Source organism: Schistocerca serialis, chromosome 2, assembly GCF_023864345.2.
Source record: "Schistocerca serialis cubense isolate TAMUIC-IGC-003099 chromosome 2, iqSchSeri2.2, whole genome shotgun sequence".
Lineage (NCBI taxonomy): Eukaryota > Metazoa > Arthropoda > Insecta > Orthoptera > Acrididae > Schistocerca > Schistocerca serialis.
The window spans coordinates 131,068,094-131,075,159 of record NC_064639.1 but is presented as its reverse complement, the minus strand read 5'-3'; the positions used below and the strand labels follow the sequence as shown (position 1 = coordinate 131,075,159).

The window sequence follows — 7,066 nt, the reverse complement described above, 5'->3', positions numbered from 1 at the left end:
CTTCGGTCAAGAATACCATCATAACGACCGGGAGAGTGGTGTGCTGACCCCACGCCCATACTATCCGCATCCGCAACTGAGGATGACACGGCGGTCGGATGGTCCCGGTAGACCACTCGTGGCCTGAAGACGGAGTACTTTTTTATCATCCTGTATTTATATGCAAGACTAATGTAACTTTTAACAAAAATATTTCAAGATTTGAAAACTAACCAGCACAGTGTGGTTTAGTGCATTGTTATGAGGACTATTAAAGATTCTAGAAGGCTATTTCATAAGATCCATATGTTGCCATCCGTATACAAGTGATTAATTTATCCTGTAGTTCAGTGATGGAAATGGAACAGTTTACTACAAGGAAAGGAATTCTTCACTTGGATACAGTGCAAAAATAATTTCGGTGAAGATGGCTTTGACACCAATGATCCGCCACTTTTTGGGCGATGTCAACCGTCAGATGTCATTATTTGACCAACATTTCGGCTTGGGGCTGACACATGACGACCTACTTTTCCCTCGTCTGTCTGTCGTTCCTGCTCTGTCTGGTTACTACAGACCACGGCGTCTTTTGGCAGCTCATAACTCCGACGTACCTACCATCCAGATCAACGAAGATGGGTTCGAGATTATTGTAGATGTCCAGCAATCCAGACCGGAGGAACTGACGATAAAAGTGGTGGGCGACACCGTGGTGGTAGAGGCAAAACATGAAGAGCGTCAAGATGAACACGGTTACATATCGCGCCACATGCAGTCGCTAATTGCTGCTCAAGAACGTAGTGACTGAACAGGTGCAGACGCAACTGTCATCGTACGGTGCCGTCACAATCACGGCACCAAAGAAGTCTCTCCCTCCAACAGAAGGCGGCGACTGAGTAGTACAAGTTGTGCAGACGGGTGCTCCAGCAGTTAACAACCGGCAACAGCAGGGACGAGAGAACATGGAACAGTGAATAATCCATTGCTTTTGTATAAACTAAGTTTTGCGTTGATTGATTACTTTTGTATTGCCATTGCACTTTTGTTCAAGAAATTTAACACTTCATTTTTCTTCTTCTCGTCATGGAGGTGTTACGCGTGTGAAAGACTGCATTTAATAATTTTGAATCGCTTTAATTTTCTGTAAGAGTAAGACAGTGTTTCATGCTCAACTGTTTGAAGAATGAATTTTGTGTACTGTTTGCAGTGATACATAATTCTCACATTGTAAGATTGATAGTATTTGTATTGATGTTCAATAGACATTAAAAAGAAAAAAGCGACATTCTTCATGACCCGCTGACGTGTTGAAACATCGTTGCTGTCTGTGACCTCCTGAAGGGTTGTTTTCAGCTAAGCAATGGTTTTGGGGTTATTGCTGTACATCTTGTCATTAATATAGCCCCACACGAAGGAGTCGCATGTGTTCAGGTCCGGAGAATATGGCGGCCAATCGAGGAACATGCGAAGTGGCCTCTGGGTACCAAAGAGCCAGAATGCGGTCCCCAAGATGCTTCTCCACGACATCAAACACTCTCCTGCTTCGATGGGGTCGAACTCCGTCTTCCATGAACCACATTCTGTCGAAATCTGGGTCACTTTGGATAATGAGAATGAAGTCATCTTTCAAAGCCTTCACATACCATTCGCTAATCACGGTGTCATCAAGGAATATCGCACCGATTATTCCGTGACTGGACATTGCACACCACGCAGTCATCCGTTGAGGGTGAAGAGAATTCTCGATAGTGAAATACGGATTCTCAGTCCTCTAAATGCGCTAATTTTGCTTATTGAGGAACCCATCTAAACGAAAGTGGGCTTCGTCGCTGAACCAAACCGAACAATACCCATACCCATCATGCCCCACCACGGTTATCCGTGCAGTTTGAGCGTCCTAACGTAAACCGTTCAGAAGTTATGACGGTTTTATTTCATACAGTTGGGGGGAGGGGGCGAGGGAGATGAAAATTGTGATTGAAAATTGTGGTGTTGAGAAACGCCGGTTTATAAGGTGGCTAGCAGAACATAGGTGTAGAGACTTTCCCGACTATTCTGCGCCTGTGTCGTACGCTCAAATTTTAGTAGGACGTGTCAACGGAAGTAAAGTAAAACAGTGCACTTTCTTCTAGACTGGAAATCTGGAACAAAACTGGCAGAACAACGACCAAATATCCTTCAAGCTGGTGAAAGAATATTCCTAGAAGGTACGGGTAAACACGCTTAACTACACGTTGCTTTTACATCATCTTCCAACAGCCTCAGTCCTTCTTCGTGAAAGCTGTCAGGAGCCAAACCAGATATCCAAATAAAAATGATGAAATATTGTTTAAATTGCTGGTTTTAAAAATATACAAGGTCTTTTGTTTTGCAAACTTATTAACTACCTCACCATAATCAATAATTTGAAGGAAACTTGACAGCCGGCCGCGGTGGTCTCGCGGTTCTAGGCGCTCAGTCCGGAACCGCGCGACTGCTACGGTCGCAGGTTCGAATCCCGCCTCGGGCATGGCTGTGTGTGATGTCCTTAGGTTAGTTAGGTTTAAGTAGTACTAAGTTCTAGGGGACTGATGACCTCCGATGTTAAGTCCCATCGTGCTCAGAGCCATTTGAACCATTTTTGAACCAGGGCAGAGGTCTGCCCGACAGTGGTGTCTAAATACTCGAACTGACTCAGATTCAAATATTCTGACGGGCATATCGATGCAGTGACGGTGGATCATGCAGGCATGGGCCTAAGGACTGTAAGGGTTTTTGAGCTCCCCTTCGAGGTCCCAGAGGAAGTTGTCAAGGACGCCTTCCGACCATATGGCAATGTCATCAGCCACATTGCAGAAAAGTGGCAAACTTTCTCGACGTATAAGGTCTACAATGGTGTGCGCCAAATTAAACTTGAGCTCAAGAAACATGTGCCGTCCTATTTGAACATCGGTGACGGTCGTACAATCATAATGTACGACGCTCAACCGCGTACCTGTTCCGGATGTGGGCAGGAAGGCCATGTTCGATAGAGCTGCTTACAACGTAGAATTACGCAGATACAAGTGGGAGACTCCGTTTCCCCGACGGGGACGACAATCCTGCCCCTCACGTATGCTCAGACGACGATGCGCACCATAGATGAGGACGAAGCGGGCGATCAGACACTTCCATCGACGTTAGAAGGACCAAGGGAGGAAGAGGAAGGACCCCCAATGCCAACGCAGATTTCTCCCCCTCCACAGCAACAACAGCAGAAACAGTCCCACGGAATCCAGACGCAACATAACATTCAGGACGAGATGGACGTGGATGCGATCATTGTCCCGACCACAGCTTTCCTAGCGGAAGGTGATACGACGCTGGATTGCCTCCCACATTCGGAGACGGATGTCCACGTTCGAAAGCAACGTTCCCCTCGACGACGCAAGCGACGTCGGCGGACCCCTTCTGACGATTGCCTCCTACACACGGCCGGTCAAGAAGGCGACATCTCGTCAGACGGCATGGATGTTGCGCCTGCTGAGGATCTAAGTGGTTTAGACAGTTCGCTCGCCCATACTACGAGTGCCCAGTTACTCCTTGCACCACAGATACAGCAGGTCGCGTCGATGGATGGCGCTCGGTCCACCTCTACCAAAGACGACGTGGGTGAGAGAGACTTAGGTGCCGATCAGCTACACAGCATCGTGTTGCACCCACTGTGGTAGAACGATGTTGAGGAACTTCCTGGAGAGGGCACGCGTTACAGCGGAGGGGGTGGCATTGGGGATGCCACACCTAGCGTGAAAGACTCATAATCTGTAACGGGTTCGGTTGGTCCGGCATCTCTTGCGGTTCTCTTCGATTGCCATGGCGTGTACCCTAGGTGAAGAGGTTAGGCAGCACACCTTTCGCCTTGCCACAATCAATATCAACGCGATAAGGGCACCACACAAACTGACAATGCTACAACGCATGCTGGATGCGGCGGACATCGACGTGGCCCTCTTGCAGGAAGTATGTATCGCTAGTTTCCCTGACTTCTACGGATATACCGCCCACATCTTCCACGCCTCTTCTACCGATTGTGGTGTGGCTGTCCTGCTACGGGAAGGCTTGGCGGCTACCGACATACTGTACTTACCAATAGCCATGGCCGTAACTGTCAACGGTGTGCGACTCATCAATGTATATGCCCCTTCAGGATCAGGGAGACGGAGAGATCGGGCCCGCCTTTTTTCGGAAGATATTACGCGTCTATTTATGGGCCGCATAGACGATATGGTGATCGGAGGAGATTTTAACTGTACTTTATCTCCGTCTGATCAGTAGCCAAATCACGTCCCGTGTGCGGAATTGGAAATGCTAGTGCGTGACCTCCACTTGCTCGACACGTGGCGTCATATCCATGGCCCAGCTCCTGGTTACACCCATTGTACAAGTCATTCGTCAAGTCGGTTAGATAGGATTTACGTCACAAGCACCCTTTCGGCGGCGACGAGAGGAGCAGAGCTCTGGCCCAGTGCATTCACCGACCACACAGCCTATATTTGCACCATTGCCCTCCAGCCTACACGTGTGTGGCGCAGTAGACCCCCCTGGAAACTGAACGTCGCCCATATGGACGAGCCGGCATGTAAAGGTGCTATCGAAGAGTCGTGGAACGCGTCCTTACAGCGTCGTGGTCGTTACCAATCGACCCTCAGTTGGTGGATTGAATGTGCGAAGCCTGCTCTTAGGCGCACCTTCATGGCTTACGGCCGGGAAGCGGCGACGTGGAGGAGCACGGAAAACTTTTATTACACCGTCCTACGGGAATGCCTTGCTATAGAGCCCTCACCTGACAGGCAGATCATAGTCAATCGGGCGAAAGCGCAGCTCGTCTCCTTAGCACGCTATCATTCACAGGGCGCTGTTATACGGTCGCGTGCTCCAGACATGATACAATCAGAATGGCCATCTATCCACCAGGTGCTCCTAGAGTGCAGGAGGCGCCGTAGGGCGCTGGTAACCGCCATGATAACGGACGACGGTCGACACGTGGCAGAACAAGCAGATATAGCAGAAGCCTTCTATGGGCATTACACTCACCTTTATCCAGCAGTGCTCCCAGATATGACGACGGTAGACACCGTTTCAGCACATGTCCGCGGTACAGTTCCACCATACATGGTACCGACTTTACTGGGGGACGTGACAGAAGAGGAAGTGCTCGACGCTATTGGTAAAGGTGCTCCCCATAAATCACCAGGAATTGACGGATTACCATTAGAGTTCTATCGAGCCTTTAAACAACTGTTGATACCGTGTTGGGTCGAAATTTGTCAGGAATTGATGTCCCCGGATATACCGTTGCTTGCACCGTTCTTGGAAGGACTGATTGTACCCATCCATAAGCCGAAGGGACGGAATCATATCCGCGATTATCGCCAGTTAACGTTATTGAACAGCGACTTCAAAATCTTTTCGAGGCTGCTATCAGAACGTATTCGCGGCACACTATTGCACGTCCTCTCCAGCGATCAGATGTCCTTGGGGACCCAACAACATCAGAACTCCGTTATGTCGTTACAGAGATCTCATCTCCCTTGCACGGATGAGACGTTTGCCGGCAGCCCTGGCGTCTATCGACTTCAGCCAGGCTTTTGACCGTGTGGGCCACACTTTCCTCGCGGCCGTTCCACGGTGCATAGAATACCCCGACCCCTTTATCACAGTGTTGACACGCCTTCTGCATGGTGCTACTTCTCGAGTTCTTGTTAATGGAAGACTGAAGACACCCATGCCGATCCGCCGATCAGTACGACAGGGATGTCCATTATCAACATTGTTATTTGCATTGGCCTTAGAACTTCTGTTGTGTGGCCTCTGAGACTGGCTCACTGGGATACAGTTTGGGGGCTCCATCTATCGCTGCACCACATATTCGGATGATTTGATGATCGTCATACGTGGAGCTGACGCTATGGCGGCGGCTTTGGACTGGATTGCAACCTACGGTACAGCTTCTGGTAGCCAAATCAACGTTGACAAGTCCGTCACCATGAACATCGGAAGTGGGCTACCGCAGGAACCCATTGCCCCCTTACGCTTCAGTGATTCTGTCCGCTGCTTGGGCTTAGATTTCATGAACGACATCTACATCTACATTCATACTCCGCAAGCTACCTGACGGTGTGTGACGGAGGGTACCTTGAGTACCTCTATCGGTTCTCCCTTCTATTCGAGTCTCGTATTGTTCGTGGAAAGAAGGATTGTCGGTATGCTTCTGTGTGGGTTCTAATCTCTTTGATTTTTATCCTCATGGTCTCTTCGCGAGATATACGTAGGAGGGAGCAATATACTGCTTGACTCTTCGGTGAAGGTATGTTCTCGAAACTTTAACAAAAGCCCGTACCGAGCTACTGAGCGTCTCTCCTGCAGAGTCTTCCACTGGAGTTTATCTATCATCTCCGTAACGCTTTCGCGATTACTAAATGATCCTGTAACGAAGCGCGCTGCTCTCCGTTGGATCTTCTCTCTCTCTTCTATCAACCCAATCTGGTACGGATCCCACTGCCGAGCAGTATTCAAGCAGTGGGCGAACAAGCGTACTGTAACCTACTTCCTTTGTTTTCGGATTGCATTTCCTTAGAATTCTTCCAATGAATCTCAGTCTGGCATCTGCTTTACAAACGATCAACTTTATATGATTATTCCATTTTAAATCACTCCTAATGCGTACTCCCACATAATTTATGGAATTAACTGCTTCCAGTTGCTGACCTGCTATTTTGTAGCTAAATGATAAGGGATCTATCTTTCTATGTATTCGCAGCACATTACACTTGTCTACATTGAGATTCAATTGCCATTCCCTGCACCATGCGTCAATTCGCTGCAGATCCTCCTGCATTTCAGTACAATTTTCCATTGTTACAACCTCTCGATACACCACAGCATCTGCAAAAAGCCTCTGTGAACTTCCGATGTCATCCAGAAGGTCATTTATGTATATTGTGAGTAGCAACGGTCCTATGACACTCCCCTGCGGCACACCTGAAATCACTCTTACTTCGGAAGACTTCTCTCCATTGAGAATGACATGCTGCGTTCTGTTATCTAGGAACTCTTCAATCCAATCACA

The 7,066-nt window shown here is 48.4% G+C and overlaps 1 pseudogene; it reads left to right on the top strand.

Annotated features, from left to right (window-relative positions):
- Positions 1 to 406: 406 nt before the first annotated feature.
- Positions 407 to 953, top strand: LOC126457638 (protein lethal(2)essential for life-like; annotated as a pseudogene).
- Positions 954 to 7,066: the final 6,113 nt, after the last annotated feature.